This window comes from Eptatretus burgeri, chromosome 1, assembly GCF_056783735.1.
Source record: "Eptatretus burgeri isolate ZD-2024b chromosome 1, Ebu_testis_v1, whole genome shotgun sequence".
Taxonomy (NCBI): domain Eukaryota; kingdom Metazoa; phylum Chordata; class Myxini; order Myxiniformes; family Myxinidae; genus Eptatretus; species Eptatretus burgeri.
Genome location: NC_140961.1, coordinates 133,035,599 through 133,059,902, shown reverse-complemented (window position 1 = coordinate 133,059,902; position 24,304 = coordinate 133,035,599). Strand labels below are relative to the sequence as shown.

The 24,304-nt window shown below is 44.7% G+C and overlaps 1 protein-coding gene across 1 annotated transcript in view; it reads right to left on the bottom strand.

Moving 5' to 3' along the window:
- The window catches only part of LOC147035458 (glutamate receptor ionotropic, NMDA 2C-like), a 343,991-nt gene extending 328,349 nt beyond the window's left edge, over nt 1-15,642 (bottom strand). The window contains exon 1 of the mRNA XM_085898846.1: nt 14,607-15,642. The gene's annotated coding sequence lies outside the window, so the exon portion shown is untranslated. The remainder of the gene's footprint in view (nt 1-14,606) is intronic.
- Between the last annotated feature and the right edge of the window lie 8,662 nt (nt 15,643-24,304).

The window sequence follows — 24,304 nt, the reverse complement described above, 5'->3', positions numbered from 1 at the left end:
ACAAACCATTCAAACAATCATATAAACCATCCAAAACAAACTCACAAGTCACAAACCATTCAAACAATCTCACAAACCATTCAAACAATCTCACAAACCATTCAAACAAACTCACAAGTCACAAACCATTCAAAAAACTCACATTCCATTCAAACAAACTCACAAACCATTCAAACAAGAATACAAACCATCCAAAACAAACTCACAAGTCACAAACCATTCAAACAAACTCACAAACCATTGAAACAAACTCACAAACCATTCAAACAAACTCACAAGTCACAAACCATTCAAAAAACTCACAAACCATTCAAACAAGAATACAAACCATCCAAAACAAACTCACAAGTCACAAACCATTCAAACAAACTCACAAACCATTCAAACAAACATATAAACCATCCAAAACAAACTCACAAGTCACAAACCATTCAAACAATCTCACAAACCATTCAAACAAACATATAAACCATCCAAAACAAACTCACAAGTCACAAACCATTCAAACAATCTCACAAACCATTGAAACAAACTCACAAACCATTCAAACAAACTCACAAGTCACAAACCATTCAAAAAAACTCACATTCCATTCAAACAGGAATACAAACCATCCAAAACAAACTCACAAGTCACAAACCATTGAAACAAACTCACAAACCAATCAAACAAACATATAAACCATCCAAAACAAACTCACAAGTCACAAACCATTCAAACAATCTCACAAACCATTCAAACAAACTCACAAGTCACAAACCATTCAAACAAACTCACAATCCATTCAAACAAACTCACATTCCATTCAAACAAATTCACAAACCATTCAAACAAGAATACAAACCATCCAAAACAAACTCACAAGTCACAAACCATCCAAAACAAACTCACAAGTCACAAACCATTCAAACAAATTCACAAACCATTCAAACAAACATATAAACCATCCAAAACAAACTCACAAGTCACAAACCATTCAAACAAACTCACAAACCATTCAAACAATCTCACAAACCATTCAAACAATCTCACAATCCATTCAAACAAACTCACAAACCATTCAAACAATCTCACAAACCATTCAAACAATCTCACAATCCATTCAAAAAAACTCACAAACCATTCAAACAAACTCACAAACCATTCAAACAAACTCACAAACCATTCAAACAATCTCACAAACCATTCAAACAAACTCACAAACCATTCAAACAAACTCACAAACCATTCAAACAAACTCACAAACCATTCAAACAAACTCACAAACCATTCAAACAATCTCACAAACCATTCAAACAAACTCACAAACCATTCAAACAAACTCACAAACCATTCAAACAATCTCACAAACCATTCAAACAATCTCACAATCCATTCAAAAAAACTCACAATCCATTCAAAAAAACTCACAATCCATTCAAACAAACTCACAAACCATTCAAACAATCTCACAAACCATTCAAACAATCTCACAAACCATTCAAACAAGAATACAAACCATCCAAAACAAACTCACAAGTCACAAACCATCCAAAACAAACTCACAAGTCACAAACCATTCAAACAAATTCACAAACCATTCAAACAAACATATAAACCATCCAAAACAAACTCACAAGTCACAAACCATTCAAACAATCTCACAAACCATTGAAACAAACTCACAAACCATTCAAACAAACTCACAAGTCACAAACCATTCAAAAAAACTCACATTCCATTCAAACAGGGATACAAACCAACCAAAACAAACTCACAAGTCACAAACCATTGAAACAAACTCACAAACCATTCAAACAAACATATAAACCATCCAACACAAACTCACAAGTCACAAACCATTCAAACAATCTCACAAACCATTCAAACAAACTCACAAGTCACAAACCATTCAAAAAACTCACAATCCATTCAAACAAACTCACATTCCATTCAAACAAATTCACAAACCATTCAAACAAGAATACAAACCATCCAAAACAAACTCACAAGTCACAAACCATCCAAAACAAACTCACAAGTCACAAACCATTCAAACAAATTCACAAACCATTCAAACAAACATATAAACCATCCAAAACAAACTCACAAGTCACAAACCATTCAAACAAACTCACAAACCATTCAAACAATCTCACAAACCATTCAAACAATCTCACAAACCATTCAAACAATCTCACAATCCATTCAAAAAAACTCACAATCCATTCAAAAAAACTCACAATCCATTCAAACAAACTCACAAACCATTCAAACAATCTCACAAACCATTCAAACAATCTCACAAACCATTCAAACAAACTCACAATACATTCAAACAAACTCACAAACCATTCAAACAATCTCACAAACCATTCAAACAATCTCACAAACCATTCAAACAAACTCACAAACCATTCAAACAATCTCACAAACCATTCAAACAATCTCACAAACCATTCAAACAATCTCACAATCCATTCAAAAAAACTCACAATCCATTCAAAAAAACTCACAATCCATTCAAACAAACTTCTTATTCTTCGTAGACATTTTCCCATTTTGCTGGGGTCGCCTCCATCCCAACGAGCAGCCTTCCTCCGCATCAACCGATCTCGGGCCTATTCCTCCTTCATTCCACGGTGTTTCATGTCTTCTTTTACACAGTCCATCCATCTTTTCGCTTGTCTTCCCCTTTTCCTTCTCCCAGCTGCATTCAATTCCATTGCTCTCCTTGATGTTTCCTGTTCCCCTCTCCGTTTCACATGTCCAAACCACCTCAACCTTGCCTCTTGCCTTCTCCTCGATCCCAACCACTCCTGCCATTTCCTTGATGCTCTAGTTCGTTTTATTTTCTCTTCGACTGATGCCCATAATCCACCTCAACATTCTCATCTCTGTTCTCATTAGTACTCGCTCTTCCTTCTTCAATGCCCACATTTCAGCTCCGTACAGGAGCACTGGTCTGATGACTGTCTTGAATACCTTAATCCTCAGTTTCAATGGTAACTTCTTGTCTTATGTTACACCAGTGACCTCCCTCCATTTCTTCCAGCCTACCTTCACTCTATCCCTCACAGCCTTTTCACTGCCTCCATTGCTATCCACAGTACTTCCCAGGTACACAAAGTCCTCTACTTGGCTCAAGGTTGCTCCCCCTGTATCCTTGATGTTGATTTTTCTCTTGGTCTTACTCTTCCCGCTGGTCATTGAGACTGTCTTTTTCACATTCATCTTCATTCCTTTTTGTTCCAGACTTCTCTGCCAATTTTGAAGTTGGTTTTGCAGATCTTTCTCCATTTTTGCCATGATGGCCAAGTCGTCCACAAACAGCATTTCCCAGAGAAGGCCGGTTCGGCATTCTTGGCTGATGACGTCCAAGATGATTACAAACAATAACGGACTTAGTGCTGACCCTTGATGCAGGCCAACCTCGACTTCGAAGCTTTCCGTCATTCCGTGTGCTGTTTAGACCTTAGTTGTTGTTCGGTTGTAGGTGTTCCGGATGATGTATATCAAGTGTTCAAGTACTCCTTTGTTGCGTAAACTCCAGTAGACCAACTCCCGGGGGATTCTGTTGTATGCCTTTTCCAGGTCGACGAACGCATGGTAGAGTCGCTTGTTCTTTTCCAGATGCTTCTCTTGCAGTTGTCTGAAGATTAAAATAGGATCAGTAGTGCCCCGTTTAGGTCGAAAGCCAAACTGCATTCAGTCAATGTTCGTGACTTCTCTGATTTTCTTGTCCAGAATCTTTTCGTTGATCTTCAGCATCTGCTCCGTGAGTTTGATTCCCTGAAGTTCCCACAATCAAGCACATCTCCTTTTTGTTTGAAGATTGGAACCAGTACACTTTCTCTCCAGTTTTCTGGCATATTCCCCATTATCCAGATGTTCTCGAGGATCCTGTGGGTCCAACGGACTCCATGGTGTCCGAGTGCTTTGATCATTTCGATGGTTACTTCGGATGGTCCCGCTGCTTTGTTCTTCATCATTTTCCTGATGGCTTCGCTGACTTCCTGCATTGTTACCATTTGGACTGGTCCTTCCACTGGTGGTGTTTCAATCATCTCTTCCGCTTCATTCCTCTCATTTAGCAGTGTTTCAAAGTATTCTTTCCGCCTAGCTCGAACCATTTCTTCCTCAACTAAGATGTTCCCATCCCTGTCTTTGATCACCTTCATAGTTGGGATGTCTCTTCTTTCTCTTTCCCGTTGTTTCGCTACCTTGTACACCCTTTTCTCTCCCTCCACTGTTTCCATCTCCTCATACCACTCCTTTGTAGCTTGCTTCTTTGCTTCTGCCACTGATCTTCGGGCTTCCTTCTTTGCTGCCTTGTAGCAGTCGCTCTTTTCCTGGTTTTCTCTATCCCCCTGCCACTCCTTGAAGGCAGCCTTCTTCATCTTGATGCTGTTCTGAACTTCGTCTGACCACCACCAAGTTTCCTTCTCTTGTCTGCCTTTCTCAGATGTTCTCCCACACACCTCTGCTGTTTCTTCCACGAGTACCCCCTTCAAGGTCTTCCAGAGGTCCTCCGTGAGGTCTTCCAGAGGTCAGCGTTGGTCATCTTGTCCCTGACCCTGTCCTGGTAGTCCGCTACCGAATCTTTCAGTTTCCAAATTCTGATCTTCCTTTCTCTCTGGTCCTGGGTTCTCTTTCTCACCTTCCCCACTATCAAACAGGTCCATCACTAGCATTCGGTGTTGATGAGCTACTGCTTCCCCAGGTATTACCTTCATGTCTTTCACTTACTTTCGGTCTTTGCTACGTACCAAGAAATAGTCAATCTGTGTCCTGCCGGCTCCACTTTTATATGTCACCAGATGTTCTTCCCTTTTCTGGAATCCAGTATTAACAAACAAAAGTTCCAAACTCTCCAGCATTTCTAGCATCCTCTCCCCTTCCTCTTTTCTGGTTCCATATCCTTTGCCACCATGGATCATCTCATATCCTTCAGAAGTACTTCCCACGTGACAATTAAGGTCTGCTCCCAGGATCATTGGGATGTTCATGATCAGGTCTTCCAGATATTCTCGGAATTCCTCCTTGTCTTGTTCTGAGCATCCAACTTGGGGGGGGGGGGGTGGGCGTAACCAGAGATGATATGCAGGATACTCCTTCCCCATATCATCTTGACTCTCACCAATCTATCTGACTCCCTGCTGACATCCACCACTTTCTGTTTGAGCTCCTCATTCAAGATAATACCGACTCCATTTCTTCCTTCTCTACCACCTGAGTAGTAGAGTTTATATCCTTCTCCAATCTCTCTTGTGCTCTGTCCCTTGCATTTTGTCTCCTGCACACATGCCACGGATACCCGCCTTTTTCAGTGTCTCCGCCATTTCTCTGCTTCTCCCTGTCATGGTTCCGACATTCCAAGATACAAAACGGATTGTTCCAACTCTCTTCTTTAGCTGCCTCCGTTGGACCGGCAGTACCCCTTGCTGATTTCTCACATCCGACGTGGGTCGATGATGCGCGTCGCTTCTGGGGAACACCCAAGCCATATCTGAATCTGCTGCTCGTTGAATATCCATCATGACTTTCAGCAAGGGAGTTTCAAACAAACCCATTCAAACAAACTCACAAGTCACAAACCATTTAAACAATCTCACAGTCCATTCAAACAAACGCACAATCTATTCAAACAAACGCACAAACCATTCAAACAAACTCACAAACCGTTCAAACAAACTCACAAACCGTTCAAACAAACTCACAAACCATTGAAACAAACTCACAAACCATTGAAATAAACTTACAAACCATTGAAACAAACACACAAACCATACAAACAAACTCACAAACAATTCAAAGAAATGTACAAACCATAAAACAAACTCGCAAACACTTCAAACGCACATACCGTTCAAAGAAACATACAAACCTTTCAAACAAACATACAAACCTTTCAAATGAACATATAAACTGTTCAAACAAACTGACAAATCATTCAAACTAACTGACAAGTCGTTAGAACTAATGGACAAATCGTTTACACAAACTCACAAACAGTTCAAACTGGAGAGTTCATAGAACATCTTACCCCACACAATCTTGATAAACAAGGACAATGGCAGAGTCTGCGAGCAGCAATTGCCATCCATCCATTGGGACCATACTCTGTGCAGAGCATTAGTGCTGCCTAAGGCCGCGGTCACATTTGCTCGACGATGAGGATACGGCGGCCGTACGCCCTCTGAATTGACAGAAACGTGCGGTGGCCGCAGAGAAACTGAGGTGGCCTCAGGGAGGCCCTACACCATTTGGCTATATTTTACAGGCCGTAGGGTCGCCGTGGAATTATAGCGTGGAGTTATAACTTTTTTTCATTTCTACGTTCACCGTAGCAATTCGACAAACCAAGCTATGACGTAGATGTGTTCCACGTCGATCGTACGTAGGGCGTACGGTGGGCTTGCGTTATTCGTGCAGCTGCCGTAAGCTCTTCTCAATGAAAAATGAATTTTCCCAACCCCCAAAAAATTACGGCGGCCGCACTATTTACACGGTCGCCGTACGGTGGCCTTGCAGTCTGTGTGACTACCTGCGGGCAACGCAGGGTCGACGCACGGTTCCCCTACGCCCGCCGTGCACCTACGTACGGCCTCCGTGGCAGTCTGCGTCGACCGTGCGTCCACCGTGCACTACCGCTAGAGATCGGAGTATAGGAGTTTGCCTATACACAGTGGTGCCTCCAGAATCCCAATTTAATTCGTTTCTGGAGGCTGTTCGGATTGCAAAAAGTTTGGATTCCAAAAATATTTTCCCAATAAGAAATAATGGAGTGAATTAATCCGTTCGTGGACCCAAAGAAAACCCACTTTCAAGACACTTTAAACTGAAATTCCCCATGTTTAAGGTAAAATAAGATGAGTAAATGACCTTCGGTGGCGGTGTATTGTATGTAAACTGGTACAATCACCAATCCAAAGGTCCACACAGGCTCGAGCTCCGTCCTGGGTTCCGATCGCTCGCGCACTCTGCGACACCGCTGCCCCCAGGGCAGCTCATGAAACATGATGCCCCCAGAACCACAATCACTTTCATCAAACATATCGGGCTGAGGTAATCATGGATACTGGCCGAAACCCCGTCACAGCCGGATTCCGTTCATTCAACCACCCTCACCAGCTCACCCACACTTGAGGGACATTGACTGGACAGGGCGTGCTTACCCCGCCTACTCATCCCCCGCCCCTGCCTCATCCCCTCCCCACCTTCAATTTGCTTACCCCCACCCAAAAATTTAATTACCCCGGCCCCGCCCCCGCCTCTTCACTCCCAGCCCCCCGTCTCTTGATTCCCCGCCCCACTTTCCCCCGGGCACCCGCCCCCCTGTCCACCCCCCCACACTCAACCCCACCTAATTCCCCCCAGCCCCCGCCCACTCATCCCCCGCCCCATTTTCCCCCGTCTCCCGCTTTCAATTTGCTTACCCTCGCCCAAAAATTTGCTTACCTTGCCCCCCCCGCCTCCTCACTCCCTGCCCCTGTCTCTTCATCTCCCGCCCCGCCCCCGCCTCTTCACTCCCTACCCCCGCTTCCTCACTCCCTACCCCTGTCTCTTCATCCCCCACCCCCGCCTCTTCACTCCCTACCCCCGCCTCCTCACTCCCTGCCCCGCCTCTTCACTCCTCGCCCCCATCTCATCGAAAAGTGTTTATTCTGCTTCAGAGTTGAAGTTTGACTATTGCCACTATGTGCGATGCACTCTTACAGGTACGAAGTCTCTTTCAGTCCAGATCACAGAACCGAGAAAAACGTGACGCGACCGCGAGGAGGAGCACAAAATTGGTCCTTCAGTATTAATATAGAGATAGAAGATACAATGTTTCTTGTTACATTTTTTTGTGTCAAATTCATTCTGAGGTAGTCATCATGTGCAGAAGAGGGTTTTACATTGTAGACGCTATTTTCGAGGAGTGGAATTCCACCTCTCAGCGGTAACGGTCTGTCGACGACAGACGCAATGACATCACCGAATGACCGATGATGTCATGACGTCCTGACGCCTCCCAGCGGTGACGTCACACGTCGCCATGTAAACGAATGTAAAACGAAAAGTGTTTATTCTGCTTCAGAGGTGAAGTTTGACTATTGCCACTATGTGCGATGCACTCTTACAGGTACGAAGTTTCTTTCAGTCCAGGTCACAGTACCGAGAAAAACGTGACGCAACTGCTTGGAGGAGCACAAAATTGGTCCTTCACTATTAATATATATATTCCAAATTACAACCGGTTTTGCTGTGAAATTCAATCCTTGCCCGACAGTCTGTCACACCACGTGATCGGATTGCTTTTTTGTTATTAATTAAAACACAAGATGAATCAAAAAACAAACATCACAAATGAAGGTGAAAACACGAGGTAAGGCCTAAGTCACATTTGGCTCGGGGGCCGGAGGGTCTACAAAATGTACGGGCACTAGCAATTATAAAGCGGCCACAGTATTTCCACGGTCACACAATGTAGCAGCCACATATGTTTTTATTTTTCGGGTAGACACACGGGGTATTTATAAATTGTGGAGACCGAAAACGTGGGGGTGCCGTACGGTCTTTGATTTGATGTCGCACGGTGACCTTAGGGCGTTCCTGCGGCGGCCATAGAATTTTCAAGGCAGACGCAAGGTAGCCTCAAGGTGCCCGCAAGGCGACCGCAGGGGGACCCTAAGCCGAACGTGTGGCCAGACGGACGGTAACGAATGGGTTAATTTTTTTTTTAACCAGTTCTTTTATTTCGGCTTGTCGAACTTCTACGTCGAACGTAGAAATGAAAAAAGTTATAACTCCGCTATTATAATTCCACAGCGACCTTACGGCCTGTAAAATATAGCCATACGGCGTAGGGCCACCCTGAGGCCACCTCAGTTTCTCTGCAGCCGCCGCACGTTTCTGTCAATTCAAAGGGCGTACGGTCGCCATATCCTCGCCGTAGAGCAAATGTGACTGAGGCCTAAAGTATCGATCGACACACGAGAGATGCTTTCACGAGGACTTCCACCGACGAACTGAATGAACAGAGCGAAGATGCGGCTCGAACAGGTGGGGGAGACACGTGAACAAACATGAACGCCTCGTTGTGTTCGGTTTTTTAAAATGTATTAGGTTTTTAGGGCAAAATTTTCTCGAAAATTTTTTTCGGATTCCAATTTGTTCAAACAATGGTCCGTTCGGATTCTGTGGCACCACGATATATTATAGTTATAGTATATTCAGTTATATATACTGGTATGTTTTTATTTCAGTAAAAAAAGAACTGGTATATATATATATATATATATATATATATATATATATATATATATATATATATATATATATATATATATATATATATATATATATATATATATATATATATATATATACCCACTCGTTAACGTCCGTCTGGCCACACGTTCGCCTTAGGGCCCCCCTGCGGTCGCCTTGCAGGCACCTTGAGGCTACCTTGCGTCTGCCTTGAGATTTCTATGGCCGCCGCAGGGACACCCGAAGGTCACCGTGCGACATCATATCAAAGACCGTACGGCACCCCCACGTTTTCGGTCTCCACGATTTCTAAATACGCCGTGCGGCTCCCCGAAAAATAAAATCATATGTGACTGCTACATTTTGTGACAGTGCAAATACTGTGCCGCCGTATAATTGCTAGTGGCCGCAGATTTTGAGACCCCACGGCCGCCGTGGCAAATGTGACCTTGGCCTTAGCAGTCTCCTTGGCTGTGGCAATTTGATTGGTTGTAATGAACTAAAATGCTGGAATATTTTGTCCAAGTACTGTTAAGCAGAAAGGTTTTGAAAAGTGCCAAAAAGGAGACTTGTGTTCTGCAGTGTTCTAGTATATAATTCAATTGAAATAAAATAAAGATTTTAAAGGTTGTAGAGAAAATATATATTTTTGGAAGTTTACCGCTGTTGATGCAGCGCCTTATACACCACCTTATTTGACATGTTATATTCGTTTTTCATGTCTGTTGTTTGTGTCATCTATAACGTCCATAAAAACGGTGTTTCTTCTATGGAATGATTTTAATGTTGTTTGACTGCCAATCAGGCAGACAAAGCATAAATGTGATCTCTCTCTTTGTGCATGCGCGATCAGGCCAAATTCAAAGCCAAAGTACTGTTAAACGACAGGTCCATTTTCCAATTCGTGTTCAAAATATAACATTCAATTCAAATGAAGTTGCTCCTCGATCATAAACTGACGTTTTTAGACAGACAGACGCCAGACAGACGCCAGACAGACGCCAGACAGACGCCACACAGACGCCACACAGACGCCACACAGACAGACAAAGTCAACCGATTCCTTAACCCTGCTTTTCTCTCCGGGTGTGTGTGGTAACAAACTTACAAACCATTCAAACAAACTCACAAACCATTCAAACGAACGGAGAAAAACTTCAACCTAATAAAAAAAATAGTTCCAACTAATGGAAAAAACACACACACTCACAAACACACACACAGACACACACACACACACACACACACACACACACACACACACACACACACACACACACACACACACACACACACAAACACAAGAATTTAAAGGCCATTTTCCCCGTTAAAGCGGGGGTTAGCCTTGCGGGCCCCATGACAATCTTCTCCTCTTTACCCTGTTTTCTACATCTCCCCTTCTTAATCCCCTTGCCCACATTTCCTGTTCCACCACCTTTAGCCAAGTTTTTTCTCGGTTTTCCCCGTCCTCTACTTCCGACTGCACTCATTTCCAACACTCCTCTCACCCAGTCACTTTCATCCTTCCTCAACACATGACCCAACCATCTCAACATGTTTCTCTGACAAAATTAATGGACAAAACGTTCAAACAAAAACACAGACCTTTCAGATATGAGGAAAACACATCAGGAATCCGAATCATAGAATCACCAATGGGTTAACATACACAATGAGATTTCTGTACAACATTAATGTGAAAGCAGATAAAATACCATGAGACAAATTATTCACATTTTCGACCTGTTAAAATCTCCATGTTGCTTTTTCTGTGCCAAGTTACTTGTTCTGTAATCCACTTGCCACATTCCCCTTTCCACATTCCCCTTTACACATTCCCTTTCCACATTCCCCTTTCCACATTCCCCTTTCCACATTCCCCTTTACACATTCCCTTTGCCACATTCCCCTTTCCACATTCCCCTTTCCACATTCCCCTTTACACATTCCCTTTGCCACATTCCCCTTTCCACATTCCCCTTGCCACATTCCCCTTTCCACATTCCCCTTTCCACATTCCCCTTTCCACATTCCCCTTTACACATTCCCTTTGCCACATTCCCCTTTTCACATTCCCCTTTGCACATTCCCCTTGCCACATTCCACTTTTCACATTCCCCCTTGCCACATTCCCCTTTTCACATTTCCCTTGCCACATTCCCCTTTCCACATTCCCCTTTCCACATTACCCTTGCCACATTCGCCTTTTCACATTCCCCTTGCCACATTCGCCTTTTCACATTCCCCTTGCCACATTCCCCTTGCCACGTTCCCCTTGCCACATTCCCCGTGCCACATTCCCCTTGCCACATTCCCCTTGCCACATTCCCCTTTTCACATTCCCCTTTTCACATTCCCCTTGCCACATTCCCCTTTTCACATTCCCTTTGCCACATTCCCCTTGCCACATTCCCCTTTTCACATTCCCCTTGCCACATTCCCCTTTTCACATTCCCCTTTTCACATTCGCCTTTTCACATTCCCCTTGCCACATTCCCCTTGCCACATTCGCCTTGCCACATTCCCCTTTCCACATTCCCCTTTCCACATTCCCCTTGCCACATTCCCCTTTCCACATTCCCCTTGCCACATTCCCCTTGCCAGTATGGATTGGTATGCAGCATCGTATGCAGACATGCTGGACAACAGTCCAAACTGAATCCCATGCTTGATACCAGTCTATAGTGAATCCCATGGTGGACACTACTCCACACAGAATCACATGCTGGACACCAGTCCAAACTGAATCACATGCTCGACACCAGTCCAAACTGAATGCTGTGCTGGATATCAATCCGTGCTGAATCCCATGCTGAATACCAGTCCATACGAAATCACATGCTGGATACCAGTCCAAACTGAATCACATGCTGGACACCAGTCCAACCGGAATCCCATGCTGAATACCAGTCCACAATGAATCCCATGCTGAACACCAGTCCATAGTGAATCCCATGCTGAATGCCAGTCCACAATGAATCCCATGCTGGATACCAGTCCACACTGAATCACATGCTGGACACCAGTCCAACCTGAATCCCATGCTGGATATCAGCCCAAACTGAATGCTGTGCTGGATACCAGTCCGTGCTGAATCCCATGCTGAGTACCAGTCCAGACTGAATCCCATGTTTAATACCAGTCCATACTGAATCCCATGCTGGACACGTCTCCACAGAGAATCACATACTGGACAGCAGTCCAAACTAAATGCTGGGCTGGATACCATTCCACACTGAATCCCATGCTGGAAATCACTCCAAACTGAATACCATGCTGAATACCAGTCCACAATGAATCCCATGCTGAATACCATTCCATACTGAATCCCATGCTGAATACCAGTCCACAATGAATCACATGCTGGACACCAGTCCAACCTGAATCCCATGCTGGATATCAGCCCATACTGAATGCTGTGCTGGATACCAGTCCGTGCTGAATCCCATTCTGAATACCAGTCCAGACTGAATCCCATGCTGGATACCAGTCCATACTGAATCCCATGCTGGATACCAGTCCATACTGAATCCCATGCTGGATACCAGTCCATACTGAATCCCATGATGAATGCTAGTCCAAAATGAATCCCATGCTGAATATCAGTCCAACCTGAATCCCATGTTGAATACCAGTCCTTGCTGAATACCAGTCCACAATGAATCCCATGCTGAATACCAGTCCATACTGAATCCCATGCTGAATAGCAGTCCATCCTGAATCCCATGCTGAATACCAGTCCATCCTGTATCCCATGCTGAATACCAGTCCATCCTGAATCCCATGCTGAATACCAGTCCATATTGATTACCATGCCGAATACCAGCCACACTAAATCCCATGCTGAATACCAGTCCATACTGAATCCCATGCTGAATACCAGTCCATCCTGAATCCCATGCTGAATACCAGTCCATATTGATTCCCATGCTGAATACCAGTCCACACTGAATCCCATGCTGGATACGATCCATGATTCTGAGTTCAAATCCCTCTTGGCTGTTGATTTAATACCAGGTGGGGTTGACTCAACCTGTCATCTTTCTGAGGTCGGCAAAATGAGTGCCAGCTTGCTGGTATCCTGCGTCGGAGTGGCCACCCGTCCAGGATTGTGTCCAATAGCCAGGGAGACTGCTTCAACAGCAACAACGCTCCACACAGAGTATGGTCCCAATGGATGGATGGATGAATCCCATTCTGACTACCCTTCCAAACTGAATCTCATGATTGATACCATTCCAAACAGAATCCCATGATTAATACCAGTCCAAAATGAATTCCAGGCTGGATATGCAGTCCAGAGTGAATCCCATGCTGAATACCAGTCCAAACTGAATCACATGCTGAATACCAGTCCAAAATGAATTCCAGGCTGGATCGCAGTCCATAGTGAACCCCATGCTGAATACCAGTCCATACTGAATCCCATGCTCGAAATCAGTCCAAACTGAATCCCATGCTGAATACCAGTCCATATTGTTTCTCATGCTGAATACCAGTCCACACTGAATCCCATGCTGAATGCCAGTCCATATTGATTCCCATGCTGAATAGCAGTCCACACTGAATCCCATGCTGAATACCAGTCCACACTGAATCCCATGCTGGATACCAGTCCAAACTGAATCCCATGCTCGATACCAGACCAAACTCAATCCCATGATGAATGCAAGTCCAAAATGAATCCCATGCTGAATTCCATTCCAACCTGAATCCCATGCTGCATACCAGTCCACACTGAATTCCATGCTGCATACCATTCCACACTGAATCCCATGCTGCATACCAGTCCGCACTGAATCCTATACAGGATACCAGTCGGTACTGAATGCCATGCTGCACACTAGTCTGCATTGAATCTCATGCTGGATAACAGTCCACACTGAATCCCATGCTGCATACCAGTCCGCACTGAATCCTATACTGGATACCAGTCGGTACTGAATGCCATGCTGCACACTAGTCTGCATTGAATCTCATGCTGGATAACAGTCCACACTGAATCCCATGCTGCATACTAGTCCACACTGAATCCCATGCTGCATACCAGTCTGCACTGAATCCCATGCTGGATACCAGTCCAAACAGAATCCAATGATTGATACCAGTCCAAACTGAATCCCATGCTGAATACCAGTCCAAAATGAATTCCAGGCTGGATCGCAGTCCATAGTGAATCCCATGCTGAATACCAGTCCATACTGAATCCCATGCTGAATCCCATACTGAATCCCATGCTGAATCCCATACTGAATCCCATGCTGAATCCCGTGCTGGATCCTTGACAGTATTCTGTATCACTGTTGGTGACACCCACGTAATTACAATGGAACCCCACACACCGGATCCCCATCAGCACACCCTCTGGTTACCTTTTGTCGATCCCGTGCTGAGGCCGTACGGGGTGATGGGGGCGGGGGAGGGACGGGGACGACTCGGACACTTTAGTCGTTTCCATTAAACGGGAATCGGGCCCCGTTACCTCGGCCCTCTCCGGCCGTGCCACTCACGCCTCCCATAAAGGCTTCCGTCGATCTCCAAGACGACGCCACCTCAGACGTCAAATGGCGATGCGAGCGGAGCTCCCGAGCTCCGTGCTCCCGGATGGACCCCTCCGAGCGACCTTCATCCCGCGCAATCGCTCGCTGGAGCGCGTCGACCCAGGCGCGATGCGCTTTGCGCGGGATCGAAGCCCCAAAGAGCCGCCGTGTTCAGAACGTCCAGGGCGGGGGGGGAGCGGTGGTGGTGGAGGGCTGCGCGGGAGCCACCAGAACGTGAATGTGGGTCGACGTTTGTGGGTCGACGTTTGTGGGTCGACGTTTGTGGGTCGTGTGTTGAACTCGTACCGTGGGTGACTCGTATCGTGACCCCTCGTTGATCGCGGCTCGCGTCTCAGGGACGGTCGACCTTCGATCGTAGATCGCGGTCCGTGGATCGTTGGAGCGACTCGGCCGCGCACGATTTTACACGAGTCCGTACGGCATCGCGCCCGCACGGGCCCCGCACGAACCACAGAAATATTTCAATGCACGCCGCCCGGCACCACTGAGGGGAGGCGGTGAAAATCGGGGGGCACGGGGGGGGGGAGTTGAGTCCGACATTCGTCCTTTTTATTCCTTATTTCCACAACCAACGTGCAAGAAGAGGTCGATTGCAAAATCCTTCTGGAGCTCGCAGAGCTCCGTGCACCGTCCGTACAGGAGCATCGCGTGCTTTTCGTGCCGCATTCGTAGTACGGTGCTCTTTGCAATGTGTGTACCTCGTGGTCGCCTCCTCCCACCTCCCACCGCCGCACGAGTCCCTTTTTAACGCTCTTTTCAGCGGCCAAAGCAACACGTAATGGGAGGAAGAGACGTGTTTTGGTAGTGACGTCACAGGAGGGAAACTAGCTCATTTATTCGGACCCCCGTGCACCGTTCACCGATGAGTGTTCGGTGCACGAAGCACGGCGGAGGGATTTTCCCCACGGATTCCGGCCAAAGGCCTCCACGGCCAATGAACAGAGCACATCCCACGCGAGCCTCTTTGTGCTTTCTGAGCACGTGCGGGGACGTGCGGGGACGGTGTGGGCAGTGCGCTGCCTCCCTCCGGCTCACGGCGCCCTCTCGCTGAATACAAATGTTCCTACTCGACTTGAAGCCTCCATTCGCTTCCCTGCTCACAGTCGCAGCGTGTGATGTGCGGTTGGGGGGGTGATTGGGGCTTTGCGGTGCTGGGGGGGGGGGAGGATACAGGGACTTGAGGGGTCTGGAGGTGCTTGGGGCTTGGCAGTGCTTTGGGAAGCTTGGGTTGACTTGGAACTATTGGGAATTACTCGTGCTTTGGAAGGTTGGCGATTCTTGAGGAGACTGGGTGCGATTGGAGAGACCTGGTGTCCAGGAGGCTGTGGGGAGCTTGTGGAGGCTAAGTTAGTTGAGGTACATGGAGAGGTTGGGTGACTGGGATTGTCTTGGGGATTGGTAATGCTTGAAGGGGTCTGAGGTGCTTGAGGAGACTGGTGTGAGAGCCTTGGTGGGAGGGGTACTTGGGAGTTAGGGAAGACTGAGAATGCTTGTGAAGACTGGACTTGCTTGGGATGCTGGGGGATAGAGGCTTGGGAGACATTTTGGGGAGGGGTGGGGGTGCTTGGTGCTTGGCCGCACTTGGGGTTGCTGTGGGTGCTTGAGGAGCGTTGGGGTGGGTAAGAGCTTGGAGAGTCTGCAATGGGAGGGGTGATTTGTGATGGTGGGTGGGTCAGGGATTCTAAGGGGATATGCCTGGGGCTTGGGGATTTTGTTGGGGCTCTGGGTTATTGGGGAGGCTGTGTTGGGAGAGGAGTTATGAGCTTGGAGTGGCTGAGAATGCTTGGAGAGGTTGAAGTGCTTGGAGAGATTTGGGGGGCTTGGTGGTGCTTGGAGAAGCTGGGAGTGGTTGGGGAGGAGGGGGCTTGGGGTGGCTGGGTCACCTGCTCACTTGGGGTAGGCTGTACTTGGCAACTTTACTCCTTGGGGTGTCATTTTGAGTGGGGTGTCTACACCTCCACTTGTACATTACATCATTTAAGTATTCGGAAAACGATTCCACATGTGTCACACGGGCTTGGTGTTAAACCAAGAAATTACTTCGGTAGCCACACTGGTCAATGTAGTATTGTTAATAGCTCGCAGGAATCAGCGGAACAACCACGCAATGTAAAATTTGACTTCAAGTCCTAAACTTCCCCTCCCCTCACAAACCCCAAGTCCTCAACCTCCCACTCCCAACCCAAATGTGTCAATCCCCTCTCCACATCCAAAGCCTCAACCTCCCAACTCTGTCCCATCTATGCTCTCCCCTTTCCCTACTAACCCTAAGCCGTCAATCCCCTTCCCACTTAAAGCCTTCAAACCAACTCCCCAACCGTCAAAGTCGTCTGTCCAACTCACAATCACGCGAGATATGCAGAAAAGATATGTGACCATTAGCAGGATAATTGTGCCAATAAAAGACCCAAAACCAATTACCTTCAGCCTGATGCAAATGTACGCATCGTTACAAGTAAATAATGACCTCGGAAAAAGACTTTTATAATGACTTGGCCTGGGGTTTAAGCTCTGCTTGAGAGGATACTTCATTGTTATTTGGGCGGCCGAGAGACAACACCTCATTTTTGAGGCCAATCTTCACAACGCCCGTGACATCTATCGGCATCCATTTAGCTGTCGCTGTGGTCGTTTTACAGTGAAGGAAAAACTTATAGGGAGGGCATGGCGATTGTGAAGATGACAGTGCCGAAGATGTCTGTTACCACACAGCAGTGAGCCCCAACATTGTGACTGTATGCTTTTTTTCAAATGGAAATTGTGGGTGTAGTCAGGTAAACTGTCCAACCAATGGGTGTAATGGAATGTTACAGACACACACACACACACACACACACACACACACACACACACACACACACACACACACACACACACACACACACACACACACACGGATGAACAAGTTATATAAATATCATTATTACCTCCGCCACCGAAGGTGGACGGCAGTTATATTTTCACCCTTGTTTGTTTGTGTCTGTCTGTATGCCAGTTTGTGAGCAGGATATCTCAATATGTTATGGACGGATTCAGACAAAACTTGTTGGAAGGGTTGGGTGTATGACAAGGGTGAGTTGATTCGATTTTGATGAAGATCCGGATCCAGATTTGGATCCGATAATTTTTTTTAAGTTTTATATTATACGTACATGTATTTATTTTCCATACACATAAACCATACGCATGTTTCTGCTTCATGAATGTACATTGGGTTATTTTAAAATATGAAATAGGCAAAGCCGAGAAACGAACAAAACTCAGTGAGTTAGCGTTTCTTCATCTTCATTTTGGTTCTGGTATCGGCTCGAGCGTGCGTTAAAGCGAACTAATTTTTATCTCCTGGTTTGTTCTCCTCGTTGTCTTTATTGGTTTCGAGTCTACAAAGGAGATCAGTAAATTAAAATTGCTTTTCCTTTCATCTTGCCAAATAGATCCAAACACAGTGCGTTAGAGAGTTTCTTCTTCTTCTTCATTTTTGTTCCAGTAATGGCTTGAACGTGCGTTAAACGCAAACAAATTTTTCTCTCCTGACATTCATTGGCACCGGCAGGGGACGTGTATTGCAAAGCAATTCTCGCTATTATTCTGTCTGTCTTTATGTCAATCGCCTAAAGGTCACATTTTTACTTCGATATTCACGAAACTTAACCATCCGGTAAAGGTAGTCGCAAGTTAGAAGCCTACTGGTGTTGAGGTTAATAGGTCAAAGCTCATGGTCACATAAATAATCAATTTTCATCCGATTGATTTGATATCTACAGTATTTAGTTACTGGATATACAACTGAAAAACATGGGTGGACAGTGAGCCGATGTCAAGATGAAGCCTTGGTCGACCCATCTGAGCATGTCTCTTTATTAAGTCCTGTTTGAATGTGAGTTGGACCGTGAGTACATCTATTAATTATGGACAATTGGAACGTACCTTTTTGACATTTCGACTTTTAGATCCCTTAGACATTTTGGACCTTTAAAGACCCTTTTGGACCTTTACACCCTTTAGACCCCTTAGCCCTATTTAGATACTTTAGAACCCTAAAGATGTTTTTCGAACTTTTAAGACCCTTTAGACCCCATAGATGCCTGAAGACCTGTACACACTTTAGGCCCCTTGACCTTTTAAATCCATTACAACCTCTTTGGACACTTTAGACCCGTTTAAACTCCTTAGACTCCATTGACCCTTCAGACCCTTTAAACCTGTAACTACTGTTGGAACTTACCTTTTAGACCTTTAGACCCCTAAGTTAGAATTTGAAGATGCCTGCAACGTTTTCAGTAACACCACTTGCAGCTGTATCCAACCGTTGAAATCGCAGCTGTGGATCTATATGTATTGACTCGCCATCCACCTTATACAGAAGACTTGCGACTTATGGTGACAACTTGATCTTTCTTCCTGAAAGTATGTTCGATGACATTGCAACCACTCATTGACTCAATAATCTTTTTTCCCAACTTCCTTTGCATTGTCAGCATTTACAGTTTCATAATCTGTAACACCAGAGGCAATGTTTCGTAGGGACCAATCTGAGCTCAATGGGTTTCTGTCCCGTAGGAACCCAAGAAGTTGTATAATGTCTTTGTCATCTCGTTTCTGTTTTGCTTCTGTCATGTCCTTGTGTTGATCAAGTGTTACAAAGTCTGTGTCATTGAGTTCCTGCATGGAAATATTAACATCAGAATAAGCTGCCATTGATGGCAGCCACTGTGCATGCTGAGACTTATTCATTCCTTGGCCATGGATAAGTCCTCCTGATGTTTTCATATTTATCATCAATAACTGCTCAATAACTAGGTCTGATGATAATACAGCCCAGTAATGGTCACTCCGATGAATAACATGGTAGAGCAAAATGTCTGGTTTGTGTGTTTCAAGCTGAATCATTTGCTGGAAATAAATATATACAGACTTCGTGTGCATGTTGTGTTCAGCAGTGGCAAAGTAGGGCAGCATGTCATTGAGAGACTATAGGTGAAGATACCAGTTCCCTGTCCTCTCTGCCTTAGTGAACCAGTGAAGTAAATCAATCATCTCCATGTATTGGATCCAAATCATCTCCATGTATTGGATCTCCATGTATTGGTTCTTTGGATCCAGATCCAAAGAACCATCCAAACATATCTTATCTGCTGAGATTTCACCACTCATCAGTTGATCATACAGGTGAACTGATCTGATGAAATCCTCAACTGCCGGTGACACATTAATTTGATCATTTCCTTGGATGTCCTCTGGAGTATCAGATGGTGAATCATGAGAGGCTGGATCCCTTACCTGGGAGTCTTGACTATCTGTGGTGCTCTGATCTAAATGCAGCTGTTGCACATCATCACTTGCCACAACTCTGTCGACATGCCCCTCATTTTGATCATTTTTTTTTCTCAAAGGTAGGCATAGACTGAATGCTCTCGCTACAAGGATGGCATTTGATGCGTATACTCACTCTAGTTAGGGGAAATACGTGTTGATTATATCATCGTTTTCCTCATCGGCAAATTGGCAGTGTAACGATGTCAGTCTGAAGAGTTCTCTCCCTTGGTTTGTACATCTAACGAAAGCATGTTCCACCAAGTAGATTTCTCTACATTTTTCATGTTTGTAAAATTGTATTCCAGTAAAAATTAATTATTTTTCAATTTGTTATTGATTGGACTACATGTGAGCTGATGCCATCTGGTCAATTTGCGGAGTCAGAGTTGAGGGTTGAAAGAACCTTCTCCACCTCCTCAAGTGCAAAAGGCACAGAGTCCAGGAGCAGTTGGGTAGGACAGAGAAGGATGGGCACTAAAAGTGAAGAGTTGGTGACAAAAGATCTGGAAAGAAACAAGGAATTGAGGAATTTGGTCTTCTCACGAGCGGAGTCAGCTGTGGTGCCGTTTGAAGTGAGGGAAGGAATGGAAGGGGAGCATACACCAGAGACAGACTGAACAAGGTCCAATCATGTTTTAGAGGAGGGAAACAAGTTTGAAAGTTCATTCTTGAGGTTGGACAGATATTGTTTTCTGGCTGTCCTGAGAGTGGACACACACTTGTGGACTTTTTGGAATGCATTGAGATTGCCTTCAGGCAGATTAGCATTCCAGGAAGAGAATGCAAGTTGTTTCAGAGCAACTGCCTCACCACAGGATTCAGTGTACCAAGGGTGGGAAGAAGTATAGGAACTGAAGACGAGATTGGATGAATCTGTGCATGAGAGAGCAGTTTTCTGTGGAAGAATTCCCAGGCTGAGTTAACATCAGGGGTGGTACATTTGGGAGACCAGTCCTGAAGAGAGATGGCTTCTTGCAGTCCCTGCTAATCTGCTTGAGTGAACTGCCAGACTCGCTAGCGTTGAGACAGCTCTCTGAGAATAACCAGAGAGATGGTGAGTCTCACAAGCATTTGATCAGATGAACCAATTGGAGCAGAGAAAGAGCCGGAGACATTCACGAGTAGAAACAGGAGGTGGAAACGGAGGGGAAGTCTCAGCCAGAGGTACTCCTGGGGATTGGGAGATGTAAGTTCAGTCCAAGGGCAGTGAGAAATTTAGTTATTGATGGAAAGATCAACTCCAAAACTGGGGTGTGGTTCAGGACTATCAAATCGGAGGAGACAGTAACTGGGGAGAGACACTAAGGAGTTGGGGATGTCCTGTAGGAGGAAGGAGTCTGTTAAACAGATGATGTCTGGTTTTTCAGCAGCAGCCTTGATTGAGAGATCTCTCAGGTTAGAGTAGAGACCTCAGATGTTTGATGTTCACACAGATACAGAATCCGAGGAGGAGATATTTGGAGAGTGCAGGATGAGGGGGGAGAGGCTTTGCTGTGGAAAGGTGAGGCTTTGGAGGAGGTGTGATGGGGAATTTTTTGAGTGGTGCAGGCTGTGGGGGAAGGTTTGAGCGTGTGGGGTGTGGGGGAATGTTTTACAGGGTAGGGTGAGGGGGAAGCTTTTAGGGAGTGGGGTGAGGGGGAAGCATTGAGAGGGTAGGGTGAGGAGTGATGCAAAAAGAGAGGACATGAAGCTTTGAAGGAGTGTGGTGGGGGTGTGGACGTTTTGTATCCCACTGAGAGACCGGATCTGCATCCGTATCTTCACCAAAATCAAATTGGCTTGTTCTTGTCACCGAACCAACCCATCCATCAAGTTCTGTCTGAATCCGTCCATAACTACTGTATTTGAGATATCATGCTCTCTATTGTTTTTAGCCAGATCTCTCCATTGTGAAGAATCCTTAAAAATTAAACAATTTTCGTATCCGGTGTCCGATCTTTTCCAAAATAGAAGCAATTGGTCCTTGTCACACACCCCGACACCCAACATGTCCACCAAGTTTCGGCCGAATCTGTCTATAACTTTTTCAGATGTCATGCTTACAGACAGACAGGGGTGAAAACATAACCTCCGTCCACCTTCGGTGGTGGAGGCAATGAGTAGGCAGTATGAGATCTTTATTGATGTGCAGTCTAAGCTCCGCTCCTCTCCTGGCCGAGAGAGTGACGTTCCAACAACCAACATTCGTTTATGGACATTTTTGTGATTACTCCTGGAATTGTGACTTCCGAGATACCCGAATGTCAAATTTCAACTTTCTTGCTAATCTAGAAAGTAGTAAAGATGGCATTGAGTGAGTCAGTGAGTGACCATGGATTGAAAGAACTTCTTATGTTTGATGATATCGATAGAGCGAGAAAAATCGATTATGATCAGTTTTATATCCAAGATCGAGGCTCATGGGAGAGCGAGGTAATGGAGTATAAGAAGGCAATGAACTGTCAGTGTAACAACAGTTGGACACAAGAAGCAGAAAAAAGTGCAGAGTGTCAACTCGGTGCGTTTGAGAGGGTTCAGTTAGGTGGAGTTACCAAGGGTAGAAAAGATCATGGGTAGGGGGTGGGGGTTGATGTGAGATGTACGAATAGTAAATCAGATATTTCGAAATGTGACTTTTGTTTCCCTTTAACATAAGAAATTTCAAAACAGGACGTGATTATATCGTCACAATGATATGACTGAATGTGGTGTCAGAGTTTTGCACTTGTTATTTGACATTTGTTGTGACGTTTAAGGCTCTGCTTGCGTAATAACTGGAGAAAAGTGTTTTTTGATGGCATGGAGAAGGATTCGTTAAAACCTGCGAGATCTCGACACTCACATGTGTGTGTTTGAGGAAAGTCCATTGTACAGATTAAATTGACATGGATGGTATTTCACACTCGATTCACATTTCCCTTTCACAAATAATTAATGAACGGCTTTTTTGAATGTTCCTGCTCACCCGTAACAGATTCTATGCCCTTTGTCTGAACTGTGTCCGTTTAATTTATCATTCATGTCCAATCACTCCTCATGATCGACCAGGGAAACCATGATCTGTCAGTTCCTGGATATTTTCAATGCTCCGAGAAGAGCACAACGTCCCCAAAGCAGTTTGTATATATTCTTGACGTCACAATACAATTTTTCAGATAACATCGCTCAATGGAATTAAAAGTGAAATTATCTGAAAATTTTTTTTTTATCAGGACCAAGAAAAACCCATTCTGCCATGGTGCTTTAGTCATAACTATGACGTTCTATGGTGCTTTAGTCATAACTATAACGTTCTATGGTGCTTTAGTCATAACTTGAACATTCTATGGTTCTTTAGTCATAACTATAACGTTCTATGGTGCTTTAGTCATAACTTGAACATTCTATGGTTCTTTAGTCATAACTTGAACATTCTATGATGCTTTAGTCATACGTATAACGTTCTATGATGCTTTAGTCATACGTATAACGTTCTATGATGCTTTAGTCATAACTTGAACATTCTGTGGTGCTTTTGTCATAACTAGAACGTTCTATGGTGCTTTAGTCATAACTTGAACATTCTATGGTGCTTTAGTCATACGTATAACGTTCTATGATGCTTTAGTCATAACTTGAACATTCTGTGGTGCTTTAGTCGTAACTATAACGTTCTATGGTGCTTTAGTCATAACTATAACGTTCTATGATGCTTTAGTCATAAGTATAACGTTCTATGGTGCTTTAGTCATAACTTGAACATTCTATGGTGCTTTAGTCGTAACTATAACGTTCTATGATGCTTTAGTCATACGTATAACGTTCTATGATGCTTGAGTCATAACTTGAACATTCTGTGGTGCTTTTGTCATAACTAGAACGTTCTATGGTGCTTTAGTCATAACTTGAACGTTCTGCCATGGTGCTTTAGACATGACGAGAATGTTCTGCGATGATGCTTTAGTCATAACTTGAACGTTCTGTCATGGTGCTTTAGTCATGACTAGAACGTTCTGACATGGTGCTTTAGTCATAACTAGAGCATTAAATGTAACTTTAGTCATTACTAGAACGTTCTGACATGGTGCTTTAGTCATAACTAGAGCATTAAATGGTACTTTAGTCATTACTAGAATGTTCTGCGATGGTGCTTTTGTCATAACTGCAACGTTCTGCCATGGTACTTTCATCATAACGAGAACGTTCTGCAATGGTGCTTTAGTCGAAAGTGGAAT